Consider the following 16316-nt stretch of genomic DNA (forward strand, 5'->3'; position numbering starts at 1 on the left):
TTAATTTATTCACCTGCTCAATTATCTATTCAGCAATCGCTGTGAAGTTCTCGGCATATAGAGCTGACAATGTTTGGGGTTATCATATCTTTAGATTCAGGACTACTCTGGAAGAGGTCTACAGTTTAATGTGTCTTGTGACCACCAAGAATGAAAGACTAAGGATTCTCTTTCCAGACCTGACTGATCAGGCAGCACCATCATGGGAGTCCACATCCACCACAACAAGGACCAAGAGGTTCAGCACAAGGAGCCTAAGAGCCATGACATCTACCTGAAACTGTTGATCAAGCTGTGCTTAGAGGTTTCTGGCCAGATGAACCAACTCTCCCTTTAATTAAGTTGTATTGAAGACATTGCTCCTGAGTCGCACCAACCTGCCACCTCTCTCCCTCTCCCGGATGTTCTGGAAGATGAAGATGCCTGGCCAGGAAAACAAAACAGCTGTGGTTGTAGGAAGTATAATCAACGATGTGCATATCCCTGAGGTGCCAAAATTGAAGGTGTACGTACATCCTGCACATGAGCAGCCGGGCCTGGGGCTGTATCCTCCAAGCTGGAGGCGAGATCCTTCCTTTTGACTAGTTGACCCTGTACTCCCCCAGCTGTGGCACTATCTTGCTCTCTTGTTCACGCAAGGGCGGACAGATACACAAGCATTTCAGCAAGGTCCCAGGAAGCCCACGCAGCTACATCAAACCCTGGGTGCCATCCGAAGACTGGAAGTTCAGGGGCACCAGAAGCCGCAGGGCTAGCTGGAGCTACAAAAACCAACCCCAGATCCTGCCTTGTTATGAACAAGATTTGAATGCAGAAAGAGAGAGAGAGAGAGAAAGAGAGAGAAAATAGAAACGAAAAGAAAGGAAAAGAATAGGAAAAAAATAAAAAAAGAAAAGAAAAAAGAAAGAAAAGAAAAGAAAAACAATATGGTAATGAAGATAATGGGCACACCAGGCACAGAAGAGGGAGTAAGGAACACCACTCAGGAAGGGCATAATTATAAATGGCCTTGGAACAGAAAAGATCAGGACTTGCAGTTTAGCTGTGCCACGAAATAGCTGCGTGACTGAGGGCACTACCAGCTTACTCTTCTGTAAAGTAGATCTTTTTATTTTTTTTTAAAGATTTATTTATTTATTTATTTGACAGGCAGAGATCACAAGTAGGCAGAGAGGCAAGCAGAGAGAGAGAGAGAGAGGTGGAAGCAGGCTCCCTGCCGAGCAGAGAGCCCGATGGGGGGCTCAATCCCAGGACCCTGGGATCATGACCTGAGCCGAAGGCAGAGGCTTTAACCCACTGAGCCACCCAGGCGCCCCTGTAAAGTAGATATTGACTGACTACTTCCTCATAGGACTGCTGGATGGACTCTGTAGACAGTACAAAGTCCTTAGCAGAATTATTACAGGATATATTTGAAAGCTAATTTTAGCAATGAAGACTATCCTCAATTTTCATTCATTTTTGCAATAATTTGACTCTGCTTATTTTACTCTGACCACCCCAAATGAACCACTGATGCCAAGACTATCAGTGGCATAGCAGGCCAATCAACCATCCCATTTGTATAGTGTCATCATTTTTTTCTGCTCAGCAGTTTGATTAATTACTTGCCTCATTTATCATAAACTACATTTACAGCCTTACAAAAATGTTTAAAAAAGAAAAAAATGTTTAAGAAGGAAAAAAATGAAAGTGGCAGGAAAGCATTAGCGATAAGCTGCTAATTTTCATAAAAATTAAAATGTAAATGTAAAATGTAAATTAGGTAAGTTTGGGAATTATTAGGACTGATAGAAGCTGACCTTTAATCTCAAATTGAAGCCTATTCTGCAAATTTGATGTTTTATAGATATTTTAGAAATGTGTCATGGACAGTAGGAAAATACTTGTCATACTGTGAAGAGTTAAAGATTTAATCTTGAGAATGGGAATGTCATTTTTAAAAGAAGAGGAGAAGCTATCCAGATAGAGGAAACATGGGTAAAAGCTTAAAGGTATGGGTCATTCACACCACATGTCAACAGAGTTGTGAAATCTCAGTGTAGTGAGAACACAGAAAGCATGTAAGGAAGAGAAGAATATTAGTTTAGAGAGGAAATGGACAAGCTTATATTTAAAAAAAATTGTAGGGACGCCTGGGTGGCTCAGTTGGTTAAGCAGCTGCCTTCGGCTCAGGTCATGATCCCAGCGTCCTGGAATCGAGTCCCACATCGGGCTCCTTGCTCCGCAGGGAGCCTGCTTCTCCCTCTGACTCTGCCTTCCACTCTGTCTGCCTGTGCTCACTCTCGCTCGCTCTCTCTCTGACAAATAAATAAATAAAATCTTTAAAAAAAATTAAAAAAAAATAAAATAAATAAAATAAAAATTTAAAAAATTGTACATCAGGCTAAGGAGTTAAAATGATTTAGCAGCATTTGAAGAAATGATAAAATTGGACTATTACATGGCCAGAATTTTACAAAGAAACTTCTATTTGTGTCTATAGGGGAGACATGAGTAGGGAATAGTTAGATTCATAGGAAGGAAAGGAGGAAGAAATTGTGAAAAGGCATGCTTGGGAGAGTAATTTTAGAATAGTCCTGAAGAGCGGGAAATCTATAAACTGAAAGACTTGATCTGGTTGGGATCTTTATTATGAATTCAAAAGCTAGCAAGGTACCTGGTTATTAATTAGCACTAAGTAAATTACAGCATGAATATAGAAAAGAGTTAGAAATAATAAATTGTTGGGGCTTATCTTTTATCAAATCCAGAAGCTATGATCTTTTTACTTTTGCTGTGAACCGAATCTCTTGCTTGTATTCCTAGGGCATCCTTCTCCCACAATTAAAGTAAGAAGATGCTATGCATATGCATAACAATTATAACTATTATAAACATAACCATGACAAATAAATACCCTTGTCTTAAAGTTAAAATAAATTAAAATCCTTCATTTCAAAGTTATGTGTTTAAGAAATATTTTTTCAACATCTAAAATATATTTCCTTCTTATAATTATATTTTAGCTAACATATAATGTATTATTTGTTTCTGGGGTACAGATATGTGGTTCATTAGTATTATACAACACCCAGTGCTCGCCATAACACATACCCTCCCCAATGTCCATTACCCAGCCACCCCACCCCACCCCACCCCCTCCAGCAACCCTCAGTTTGTTTCCCAAGACTAAGAGTCTCCTATGGTTTATCTCCTTCTCTGGTTTCATTTTGTTTTATTTTTTTCCGTTCTTCCCCTATGATGCTCTGCCTTGTTTCTTAAATTCTGAAAATCAGTGAGATCATATGATAATTGTCTTTCTCTGATTGACTTATTTCACTTAGCATAATACGTTAGTTCCATCCATGTCACTGTAAATGGCAAGATTTCATTTTTGATGGTTGTATAATAGTCCATTACACACACACACACACACACACACACACACACACACTCACCACATCTTCTTTATCTGTTCATCTGTAAATGGACACCTGGGTTCTTTCCACAGTTTGGCTATTGTGAAAATTGTTGGTATAAATGTGAGGGTGCAGGTGTCCCTTCAGATCACTGCATTTGTATCTTAGGGGTAAAAATATATTTCCCACTTCCTTAAGTGTATAACTCCTTTGTATTCCACTATTCGATATATTTTTTTAAAGATATACTTCTCAAGATCCACAAATGGCATATAAATTAACAAAGCTAATACTTTGGAAATTTCTACACATTGTTTCAGAACAATTCTCATTTATCTGTGATTTGGAGCAAGTGATTTAACTGAGTTTCATTTCCCTCTTTTACTTTGGTTGAAGTGATACCCTGCTTTCCGAAAGACTATTTTATTAATTAGTTAATATATTGACAAAGATTAATAGTATGTGAAGGTGTAAATTATTATTTTATTTTGTTCTTTCTGATTTCATATTCCTAGAATAAAATTTGGCTTGACTAATTTTTGTAATTATAAAATTAAACTTTATTTTTTTAGCTTTAGCTTTAGCTAAATAAACTTCATTTAGTTAGCTCCCATTATGATCTGAACACCAAGTTAAGTCTATTAAAAAATTATCTTATCTACCAAAAAAATCCAGACAAGCAATATTCTCATTGTATAGATTAGAAAAAATGAGGTAGTAGTGAAATTAATAACCTGTTCAAGGTTACACAACTGTAAATAAAGAGATTTAAGACCTCTGCTCAAAACTAATATATTAAAGTAGCTATTATTAATATTTGATATTCTGTATAAATCATAAATATTAATGGGTCTGTTACCTCTCAGTCTGTAAAGGTTAAAGCTTGGCTAATCAATTTAGTTTATTCCTTTAAATCAGATATCATGTAGGTAATATCCAATCGCCCATTTTTTCATTAAACTTATTAACTGTCTGCCTATACCCCTGTAAAACTTGTTTAGCAAAATAATTCCAGTAAAGGAAAATAATTCTTATTTAGTACAATAAGTTCAGTACCTTTATAGTTTCTTTACTACTTTGAAATCATAAAATAATTTTTATTATTACCAATACTACCTCCATTTCATTGATTTATGCTTATCAACTCATATATTTGTTGAATATTACATGAATGTACATAAGTATTATTAATTTTTATCTGAATATATAATTTTTTTTTTATTTTGAAGAGTCCAAAAAAGTCCCTGCTCTAGAAGTTTAAAGGACTAATGAACTGAAATTTTCACCTCCGATGTTTTGGTATATACCTACTACAGTCTTTTATTTTCTTCTGTTGTATCTTTAAATCAAAAGATTTTCCCCAATATTACCATTATTAAATAACAAGCCACTTTTCCCCTTTTCTTCTACTTGTTTTTTTTTTTTTTTTAATCTCATATATAATGCTTCTTCCTCAAGTTCGATTTCCTCTTAGTTTTGTTTATAGAGGATATTTCACCTACCAGTTTTGGTATGCCCGTTAAGGAAATGTTATCTTTCCATTTTTATTATGCTCAACAGGTCATATTCTCCATCATTTAGAAACATTTCCAGTTAATCTTTTTAATTTCCCATTTACTTTGTAGTTACTTATAGACAATTAAGTCCAGTATGTTAATATTACTTATCACTTATCTTATATTTCATCTTAGCTTGTAGAACTCCCTATTCTCTTCATTGTGCATGTTGAGATTATTTGGACTAAGCAAAAGATCCTCCCTTAATACCCAATTTAAAGCCAACTTAATGAGCCCTGCCAGTTCTGAACACAACAGGGAGTTTCGTATCCCATCTGGTTAAGTGGAGACTACAATAACTTCCATGATGAGGACATCTGTTTAGAAAAATAAGAGTTCCATAAATCCAAAACTCTCCTTCCTGTACACTAACACACCCATCATTTGTGCTTTATCTTTATTCTCTTCGTGTGTGATACCACGGTCTTCAAGAAGACTCCCTTTTCCTCAACCTCCCTAACTAAACTCCTTGGTACACATAAAATTAAAATAACAAAGTTGAAACCATGTAACAGGTCCAGACTTGCTCTTTTCATCCACAATATTTGTTTTCATCAAATACATTAAGGAAATGATACAGGTATAGATTTGATGGTGATAATAGAAATGGTACTCAAAATTTGTACAGTGTTCACTAAGCACTAGAAAGTCCATATGCACTGTTACCTCACAAAGTCCTCACAAAACCATAAGAAGAAAATAAATGAGTATCATGATCACGTCCCCAATACTCATTCCATTCCTCATCAATTCTGTAGGAAAGAAAAGGACAATTGTTAAAAATATACCATGAAACAGCAGCAGCAGCAGCAGCAACACAACAATAAATAAAACCTACAAAGACAAAACTTCCTGCCTTCCTGAGTTTCCATTCTCTCATTCTCCTGAACCTTGAGTAACAGTGGATCCTGATGTATAATCCAAGAAATCTCCTCGTGTTATCGATTTAAATGGCATTGACACAATTTTACAGTGAAAAAAAGGTTTGTGCTTTAGTTACATAGATATAGGAACATAATGAATAACCAAAACAATAACACATAACAATAAAAAAGTAATACCTTTAATGTGTTACGTACTGTAATCATCACCGAAAACACAAATAAAGTAAAACCCACTCCCAGGTTTTCAAGCAGAACACATAAAGTACCAGAAATCAATAAGGCCTCTAAAGAAAAAGTAAGCAAAACTACTTATCTCAAGAACCAACATGTGTGAATATTACTCATTAACAAAAGACTCGGTCTCTCTCTCTGACCTATTTACCTCTATGTTACATAGCATTTTAACCTACAGAAAGCCGTAATGTCTAATAGTAAAAAAAATTTAAAGAATCACCTGCTTATTATAGTGAAAAGTGATTCTTTATAGTAATGAGAGAAAGGCAAACTTTAAAGGAAGATCTACATAGCTAAAATTAAAAAGTAAATGGAGAAACATAATATAGAGGCCAACAAATTATGATAAACCCTAAGGAAAATACTCATCTATAAACACATTGAATGATTAATGGTGGTAGTAATTTCAAGTCATGAAATAGAACAAAAATTACAACCAGTACATTACAGTTAACAATTCAGGGGAGTATACATTTTAAATATATTTCTATTAAAATGACTCCTGTCTTTTTAAGGATTCAGCTTAAAGGTGTTAATCATCCATTATCCAGTAAACTTGGTCACACTAAATATAAGATAGGTTTATTTTTGAAACTCAAATAATCTTAATAATTGTGAGCAGTCCCCAGTGGTATTATGTACCTTTGAAAACTTCACTCCATTTTCCTTCCCCACTGATTGTAAACATTTCCTAGGAAACCCTCATGTGGAACCTGAACTTTTACATCAATGCTCTTAGAAATTAAAAAAAAAAAAAAAAGTTTTTACTTTTCTTTATTTTTGTCCACATCCATGTTCTTTTTCATAATCTTAACCCTTTCACTCTTTCTAGAAAGAGTTAGCTCTACTCACTATTTCTAGTTTTTAATCTACATTTCCATTGTAAGACTACTTCACTCTGGCTTCCAACCTATTTTATAAAAGACATAAAATGCCGTGAATATTCTTTTCAGTCTTTATCAGACTCCAACAGCAGTACTCCACATGGTCAACCATGTCTTCCTTAAAATCTGCTGTCCCTTTGGCTTTTGAGACCCAGATTTCCCCTGCTTTCTGAAAGCAGAGCATTCCCCTGAAATCTTTTGTAAGCAGAAATGGTGTAAAGCAAAGAAGCAATTACCATTAATTGATACGGAAATTTTTTAAATTAAGTTTTTATTTTAATTCCAATATAGTTAACATACAGTGTTATATTAGTTTCAGGTGTACAATACAGTGATTCAACAATTCTGGGTATAGGAAAAACTTTTTAGCTTTCCCAGACACAGTCAATGACCTCTCCCAGGTTTTTTTAATACCTGAGGACACATTTTGCTAATGAAGGCCTACAATAAATTGAGATAAAGCACAGAGACTCACAGACACAGTTCAAAGCTGTGGTGGCTTGATTCTGAGTGATTCTCTGATTCTCCCAGAGAAGGAGTTTGGTGGGGACACTCTTGCTGCTTGGGGTGTGTGCTGCCTCTGTAATGTCTTGCTGCAACACAAATGCTCAATCCTCTTTTTGCTTTCCAACTTTTTTCATAAAAGCAAAAATCCTCTTTGGATCTCTTTCAGTTACCGAAAAGGTACTAACTAATGTAATTCTCTTGTAAAAGCAAAGCGGTCTAACGAGCTTTTGAAAAGCAGATGCCCATTTAATTCATGTTTTTTACCTATCTGGCTCTTCCTGCTGGACTCAACTCCTCTGTTTGTCTATTGCATGTTAAATTCCTCGAGCCTTAAATCTAATCCGCCTCTAACTATCATTTTACATACACTTTTCCCCCAGATGGTCTGATCCAACTAAATAGAGATGATCCATAAAAGTTAAACTCCTAGCCAGGCATCTTTTCTGACTCATAAGATTTTTAAACTGCTTAACATTCCTTAACTAACCCAAAACCATCACAAATTCAACATAACCAAGACTAAATTCATGACCCGTTCACTGCTTTCTTTCTCTAATCAATGAATGACTTCATGATCCATCTAGTTACACCAGCTAAAAAAAAACTAGAACTCATTTCTGAGATTTCCCTCTTCTTCAACATCCTAAACAATCCATTAATAATACACTCTGTTGATTTTACCTACTAAATGTTTCTTGAATCTTTCCATGTCCTTGGTTCCCCCACCACCTTCTTGGGCCAAGCTGTCATCATCTCTTGCCTTGTCTGTTATAGCCTACTAATTTGTTTACCTATACTAATTTGTCTATTTCCATCTGTTTTGGTGTCCTACCAACCCATTCTCCACAAAATAACCAGAGCAATCTATTCTGGAAGCAAATCAACTTATATCATATTCCTGCTTAAAATTCTCCTGTAATTTCCCACTGCTCATAGGTAGGCACAACTGAGAAAGATCTCAAGGACTAATGGGGTCTGGATTGCTGTCCTGCTCCAGTCTTATCTTGAACCATTACCATCCTTCTTCTTGCCCCAGTCATATTAGACGTTTGCTCATTATTGTGAAATGCACCAAGATTGGTTCTGTCAAGTGTTTTTATCAGTACTGTTCTCTCAGACGGATACACTATTTCCTCCTCTCTTACCTAGCTAAGTCCTATTTAACCTTCTTTTGTCAAATCAAGTGTCCCTTTCTTAAGAAAAAGCTTCCTTGGCTTCTCTGAAAATATTAAATCCCCATATATTATAATACTCTATTTTTAAAAGTACATTCCTTGTTACAATTTAACATTTGTGTGTGCTTGTCTCCCTCTAGAATGTACACTACCTGAGAGCAGGGATTAGAGCTATTTTGACTCAGTATATAATCCCACAGTCCAATACAGTGCCTAGTTCAATAATCAATAATCAAGGCTGAATGAATAAATAAATATCTTCAATCTCCTACTTAGTTGGAATAAATAAATGCTTTTTTTCAGCTTCTACTCATGCTTAATTTTCAAAATCTTCTTCCATTTCAGATAATTTACTTGTTTTTAGTGTACAACACAAGGATTTTTGGTATACTTATAGAGTGTAATTATTACCACTGTGTAACTTCAGAACATTGTGAAGTTGCCTTAGAATATTCTAAAGTGATTTAAGATAGATAATTTTTAAGGAGAAAAAAATCCCTCGTAACATTAATTTATTTCAAATATATAAAATAGCATCAGAATATAGGTTCAGACTAAGCTAATGACAAATTTTCTGCTTTTTAAGAAAATCAGTAAAGTGAGTACTTTGGATTTAATGTATTGTAATATCAGCCATGAGAGGCAACATACCCACTATTTTCAAAACCATCATCCTACCATTCTTTTGTATAAATTAGATATGCTAATGAACTCTAAAATTGGTTTCCTTCAGATTTTAAGACAAGGTGTAAAAATCAACCCATGAGGCATTCATGTGAACCTCATGTCCGATCAGTGTGTGAGTGTTTGCATGACCAAAGTACTAGCAGTTGAAAACTTCCAGAAAAACAAGAAAAAAACAAGTTGATGTATATGAACCCACAAGTGGGCAGGTTGGCTTTAAAATGCTAGACTTCTCAATGATATTCTTGTTAGTTATCAGGTGGCATTCTTCCTGAGGCTACAACTTTGAAGTCAGTGGTAGCACATTGAGAAATTTGATTCTCTGTCATTTAAGTTTGCTCTTTCCAGGATCCAGAAACATTCTCACTTGCCAAAACGGAGATAATCTCCCAAAAAGTGAATATTCAGGAACCTTCAATTACAGGAATCTCATTTATATCTAAATTCTCATCTTAAGAAATTAAGCCATATACTCCGAATGAGAAACACTTTTGCATATCTAAACCCAGTGTTTATAGGAATAAGTTCCCTGTCACCCCATTCTTTTATTCAAGACTTTTCTACCAGTTCTGCGTCATTCCCGTAGGCCCTTTTTAAAGCAAGTATGGAATATGGGTCCTTACCTTTGCAGGGCCACACACATTTGCATCTACCTGTGCCTTTGGAAAGCTCTGAAACATTGGTTCTCAAATTTGGCTGCACGTTGCCAGCACCTGCAGAAACAGCCATGATTGGTGCCCAGGGTCTCTGGTTTCATTAGCATGGCAAGTTTTCATACCTCTCCTGGTGCTTCTAAGCAGCAGCAAAGTTTGAGAATCACTGCCCTCAACTATCGAGGGAAAAAAGGTAGACCACGCTCATGCTCTGTTACCAATACTAAGAACTAATTCTGCTCTGTATGCAACAATAAGCACAAGGAGGAATATATATTCTAAGTCTCAATATGAGAGACAAAAGCTTCCTGAAGCAACAACAGTCTTTGCCAACCTCTAAGTCTTTGCCAGAGGGACTGATACACTTTCCATTTCAAAATGTTTCTTCCTTGACCTTTTGCTGTCGACCAGATGCTTCATTATTTCTTATTATGAGTTTTACAGAATCAAATGAGTGCTATTTGCATTAGCCTCCATCACTTCCTAGTAAGGGGCAGATTAAAATCCCTATACTACCTTTAGAAGAATTTCTCTGTTGGCACCAGCTATATTCAGGAGACCTTTTAAAAGTAAACAAGAAAACCCTTCCTAATATAATCTCCATGGAGATTATATCAGAGGATGGGATTTGCAGTTGATTGCACTCACGTTACTATTTAAAATAAATGCAAAAGAAGAAAGGCACAAAATATAGAATATTAAGATAAAGTTTAAGTATAATATTAAAATAAAAATTTGAATGTTGGAATTCAGTTATTTGACTCATTGAAAAATCTTGCTTGAAACATCAGTAAAAAAAAAAAAAATACTTTTAAGCTGTTGAATTTAAGTTTTTCCAAAGCATCTTTTTTTTTTTTTTTTCCCTGCCAGCGCAATTCTCTGAGGCAAATTGAGTGAAATATTTCGCTGGAGGGGATACTTTACTTTCAAGAAGCATTCCTTTGCATCATGAAATATATCGAGGGAAGGGGAAAAAATCATAGACAGTGCTATAATTTGTGGCAGGCAAGAAAAATTACTATTAACATGATCATGAGATCTCTTAATTTCTTACAGCTTAAGTCATGATTTAAAAATCTGTTAATTATTCAGATATTAAAACATGCATCCACATAGTTTTCAATTCTTTCATTTAAATATTCGTTGCTTTTCCCTTTGATGGCATGTCAAGGGAAGAGAATGCCCTTTACTACTTATCTCAGACATCTGCTGCTAAGGAACCTTCTGTTAATTATCCTGACATATCTAACCTGCGAGGATTTTTTTCGTTTTTTTATGAGCTGGAGACTAAAAGGTAAAAAGAAAATAAAAGAGGAACTACATTTAAAGCATTCCATAACGGAATGATATATCTAAGTCATTTTCACATTATTAAATTGGTTCAGACAATTCATAGTTTCTGTAACAATTTAAGGTCTAAATATTCAGAACATGTTTCACAAGTAGTTGTGAGGCAAAGGGGTATATTAGATGAATGGATGTTCTTTTTGTGTTCGAGGCGCTCTGTCTAATAGATTGTGTGTATGATTTTTTTTTTCTTTTTTTGCCACAGTTAGTACCCTATGCCCTTAATAGCGTCTTGCGTTGTTATTGTTAAGGAGGTTCTTGCCTGAAGGAAAAGAGAAGATTTATTCCTATGAGATTTTTCTAAGAAATTGTGTGGATTGTAGATGGCATAGTTTTACATTTATTGAAATTGTCTTTCCCCTTGGGTCTTAAGAAAATGTGCCTAAAGCTATTATCGTATCTATCGACTCAGTGGGATTTCATGGATGCGGCTCTTTGTCCCAAGTGGTTCAAAAATGACCTTTATGAGCCAAAGTTCAAGCTGAGTGAAGGTTCTAAGATGGAGATTAGAGACCTGTCAGTTGTCTGAAAGGATAAAAGTGTAAAATCATATGTGACGCTCAGTTCAGTCACATCAAACACTAAGAAATGTTTACTGAATGAACTACACCATCTCTAATCATACTTTTCCCTTAAGTATCCACGTTATCATGGGCCCCAACACTGAGAGAGGTTGCAAACGAAGAGCTCTAATAAGTATGCACCAATTACAGCAGGCATGTGCTTGCACCTTAATTTCGCACAGCAATTATTTTTACTGTTCAAATGAATTTGACTTGTTGTTAGAAACTCTCCATCCCATTCTCCCACTTCTTTTAATTAACTTTTCAAAATTAGGAGAGAAAAATCTGAGACATCACAATACCTATTAAACATGATAGGGTAAGCAAAGGCAAAATATGTGTTTACCAGAGCACGATATGGAAAACTTCTCAACCATGGTGCTTTGCAAGAAGTTCCCTTGGCACATAGTTCTATAAATCTAATTCCTGGTAGTAAGAAAAGGGACATCAGTGACAAATGCAAAGTAGGCAACTGTGAAAGTATGACTTGCAATCTCTGGAGGTCAGATACTATTCTCCAGCTGCAGACACCATTCCCGGTGAAAATGAATTAAGCTGGAGTAGAGATCCTCGGTAGCAATATATCCCTCCCACCTACCAACCCCTCGTGACACCGCCATGGTCTTTTAATCTGCCATCTTTTGGTTATAGTTTTTTATTCTCTGAAGAGCTGAACACATATTACATGCCTCATTGATGCATCATTTGGAAAAAAAAATTAGCTCTTATCATCTTGTTATATTAATAAGAAGCAATAGTATAGGCATTTAGCTACCTGAGACTTACTTTTCTTTGTTGGGAAAATAATAAATTATTGACCTATTTGGAATAGTAATCTAACTACTGAAAAGACAATACTAAGGGGAAAAAAATGTTAAACACATAAAGCTGGACCCTGGAAGTCCTATTATTTAAATAGCTGCATATTTTTATTAGCTACTCAAAAATAGTTTTACTGTAGTATTGTACATTATGTGTTTGGAGGTCCAAATATTTTAATGCATTGTTCTCCCCATGAAATAGCTATCAGATTATAATTGGATTCAGTATTGCCTTAAAGCATATGTGTTTCCTTTAACATTTATCTTTAAACAGATTTCTACCTTATTATTAGTTCCTTTTTTTAATGCTTACACAGAGAGCTGATTTCCCTAAGTTATAATTTAAATAACTCTTGGTCTTCACTAATTCCAAATTGTGTAACATCATAAAATAATCTAATTAAAAAAAGCAAAGGCCTCTACTTTACATAATGTATTCAACAACCAACAACTAAAAACTCCTGTGATTTTTTTTTTTTTATCTGTAAGGGAATTATATAGACAAGAGCTTAATTAAAGTTGATCTCTCTCTATTTTATATCTTTACAGATAGAGGCCTGGAAGAATAATGTTTAAAATTTCTCCAACTAACATATCTATCTCCACCACCTTGAAATAGTTCTATTTTTTAAATGGAAGAAAGGCAATTTAAAATTAACTTTTGTTATCCAAAACTGAATCATGAACACTATTTTAATGATCTCTAGAGTGCTTACGCTATTTAGAGCATCTTTGTATCTCCCATCAAAGCATAAATTTGTGAGTTATGACTTCCTGTCTTTCAAAAAGGTTATGGGTTTTTTAAAAATATGGACTCCCCCTAAGGGTCAAGAGAATTATCACCAAAAATTAATTTTTAAAAATATGTAATAAATATTTGCAAAATTTTTTTGTTTTATCAAACTATAAAGTTACAACTTGAGGATCTTATTACAAATTCTTATAGCCTAATGATTGGTGGAAAATCCCCTGCTGCTTTTGGCAGCAGAAGAGGAAAAGTGCACATTCTGAAATATGCCCAGAACATTCTGTTCTTAACAAGGCCTGCCTTTAAGGTAAACCATTTTACCAGAGCCTAACCAACTGAAGTTTTACCAAAACCTAAGGGACCTGGGAAAGGAAGATATTCAACTCCAACAACCTTTAGCCTTTAATATGGAAGAAGAGAACTACTCAGCTGAGGCTCTCTAGAAGACTGAGACCCAACTACAGTACTGTAGAGAATGCTGCCCCTGTCCCATACCTTACCACCACACTGATAGGGCTCCTGTGTAACCGCAAAAATTAAAGCCAAAAGAACTGCAAATCTCAGTCTCCATGGAATATCTAGGGAAACCCCAAAACAACAAGGGAAACAAAAACAGGAGACTAGAGGAAATTTTAGCCTGTGGCAGCACAATGATGGCAGACAGTGAACACAGGCTACTGCAAAAGCCGTATAACCATAAGCCTTACAGTGAAGATCTGTTTTCTTCAGTTCCTTTTTCCTGATACACCATGTCTGACTTTCAATAAAGTCATGTGAAAAGGCAAAGTCATAGTCTGAAGAAATAAACCAAGTATCAGAGCTAGACTCAGGCTGGAAGAGATTTGGGGACTATCAGACTGGGAATGTAAAAAAAACTTGATATGCTAAGAGCCCTAATGGAAAACGCAAACAGCAAAAACAGATGGGAAATGTAAGCAGAAGATGGAAACTCTAAGGAAGCTCCAGAAGAAAATGTTAGATATCAAAACCACTACTCAAAAATGAAGTGCCTTTAATGGGACCCATCAGTGGACTGGACATAGCTAAAGGGAAAGTCAGTGAGTTTGAAGAAGTGTCAGTAGAAGCTTCCCAAAATAAAAAACAAAGAGAAAAAAGAATGAAAAAATATATATGGAAAAGAATACTGTGAAACACTTATGAAGATGTAACATGTAACACATACCTCATGGGAAAAAGAAGAAAGAAGAAGCAATATTTGAAGTATTACTGACTGAGAATTTTCCAAACTTAATGAAAGATCTGGTTATCACAGACAGTACCAAGCAGGATAAATATCAAAATATCTATGCCTAGGTAAATCATTGAAACTACAAAAAATTAAATACAAAGATAAAATCTTGGAAGAAACCAGGTAGGGGTGAGGGGGATATTACCCATGAGAGAAAAAGGAAAGGAATTACATTGGACATCTTTTTAGAAACCATGCAAGCACAAAGAAAATGGAACAAAATATTTAAAATGTTGACTAAAAAAAAAAATATGTATTCAGTGAAATTATCTTTCAAAAGTAGAAGAGAAATAAAGACTTTCTCAAGCAAACAGAAATTTAGGAAATTTGTCACCAGAAGACATGCCTCGTAAGAAATGTTAGAAGAAGTTCTTTAGAGAAAAGGGAAATAATATAGGTCAGAAACTTGAATCCACATAAGGGATATTGTTAGAGAAGAAATACACCAAAAGCCAACATTGTACTGTATGGTGAATAACACAACACAATAAAATAATATATAATAAGGTAAGTTGAAAAAAAAATAAAATGGGCCAAAAATTTGAATAGGCACATCATCAAAGTAATGTCCAAATGGTCAGTAAATGTAAGAAAAAGTTAACAAGTATATAAAGTTAAACAATAATGAGATAAAACTGTACAACCCTCCATCCTACCACCCACTGACAAAAGCTAGAAGACAGAAACTATGAAATGATTGTAAGGGTTTGGAGCAACTGTAACTCTGTACACCGCTGCAGAAATAAAAACTGGTATACCCACTAGGGGAAACCATTCGGCAGCATCTATAGAACTGACCATATCCACTATACTTGAGGACCCTGTAATTCCCTTCCTAAGAACATGCCAAAAGAAATGCAAACATAGGTTCACAACAAGGCCTGTTGAAGAATGTTTACAGCAGCACTGTTTGTACTATCCAAAATCCAGAAATTACCCAAATGACTATCATTGATAAAATAGATACATTAATTGTGGTATAGTCACACACAATGGAATATTATGAAGCGATGAGAAGGTACTTTACATAATAGAATAATATAGATGAATTTCAAATGTGGCACTGAGCAAAAAAAGCCAGATACAAGTGTGTGTATGCTGAATGATTCTGTTATGTCAAGCTCAAAAACAAGTAAAACTGATGTATGGTATTTGAAATCAGGATAGTGATCTTTTTTTAAGTAAAGATAGTGGCTAGGAAGGATATGACTGGGGCTTTTGAGACATTGGTCAAGTTCAGTTTCTTGGTCTGAATGTGTTCACTGATTTGTGTACTTACGATATGTGTACTTTTCTGTGTATGAATACATATATATATATTCTGTGTATGAAAAAAATATATATTCTGTGTAGATAGATATGCCAAGAGAAAGTTGATACAAATTTTAATTTTTTAAAATAGAGATCTTTAAATAGTAGTTTTCAAACAATTTAGCTAGAGAACATTGTTTTAAAATAAAAATTAGAGAAGATACCTAATATATATAATACATTATACAATATAATATATAAATTACATGGAAATGGATAAACTCTGGATAAAATCAGAGGGCTTTAAACATTTAAAAGGGCTTAAGCATTAGCCCAACATCTGAAAATTTTCCCTTACC

At 34.9% G+C, this 16316-nt stretch overlaps 2 pseudogenes; both read left to right on the top strand.

Annotated features, from left to right (window-relative positions):
- The first annotated feature begins 202 nt into the window (after positions 1-202).
- LOC131823683 (large ribosomal subunit protein eL18-like) lies at positions 203-10085 on the top strand (annotated as a pseudogene).
- Positions 10086-11141: 1056 nt separating this feature from the next.
- Positions 11142-16316, top strand: part of LOC131823732 (glyceraldehyde-3-phosphate dehydrogenase-like) — a 96421-nt pseudogene continuing 91246 nt past the window's right edge.

Source organism: Mustela lutreola, chromosome 1 (assembly GCF_030435805.1).
Source record: "Mustela lutreola isolate mMusLut2 chromosome 1, mMusLut2.pri, whole genome shotgun sequence".
Taxonomy (NCBI): Eukaryota; Metazoa; Chordata; class Mammalia; order Carnivora; family Mustelidae; genus Mustela; species Mustela lutreola.